The following is a 622-nucleotide window of genomic DNA, read 5'->3' as shown; positions in this document are numbered from 1 at the left end:
AAGTCTCTTCAACAGGCATCGAAGAAATTTCGAGATGATGTGGGCCGGTCTAGAGGCACTTCGGGCCTTTTAGACCAGATCGTGATCGACCCCTGTGGGTACACGAGGCACTTCGGTCGCCAGTGTTGGGAATGAACGTCGAGGCCGAACGGAATGTCGACATTGCGGTAAATGGCATTTGGGGAGTTGTAGATTCCATGACCGCTCCTGTTACAAGTGCGGATCAGTGGACCACTTCATTAAAGATTGCCCGAGGCTGTCTGAACAGAATGTAAATCAGAGTGGGAAACCGGGTGCTACCACTGCTCGAGGTAGACCATCTAGAAATATGGGCAATGCTAGTGGTGGTCAGAGAGGATCTAGAGATGCTACGACCAGATCCGAGGCTCGTGCACCTGCTAGAGCATATGCTATACGTCCCCGCGAGGATGCTTCTTCGCCTGATGTTATTACCGGTACATTCACTCTCTTTGATACTAATGTAATTGCTTTGATTGACCCCGGTTCTACTCATTCTTACATATGTGAAACCTTAGCATCCAGTAAGACTTTACCTATTGAGTCTACTGAGTTCGTAATTCAGGTGTCAAATCCCTTGGGTCGTTACGTGCTTGTCGACAAA

This window comes from Gossypium hirsutum, chromosome A13 (genome assembly GCF_007990345.1).
Source record: "Gossypium hirsutum isolate 1008001.06 chromosome A13, Gossypium_hirsutum_v2.1, whole genome shotgun sequence".
NCBI classification, from domain to species: Eukaryota; Viridiplantae; Streptophyta; class Magnoliopsida; order Malvales; family Malvaceae; genus Gossypium; species Gossypium hirsutum.
Note: the sequence above shows the minus strand (reverse complement) of the source record.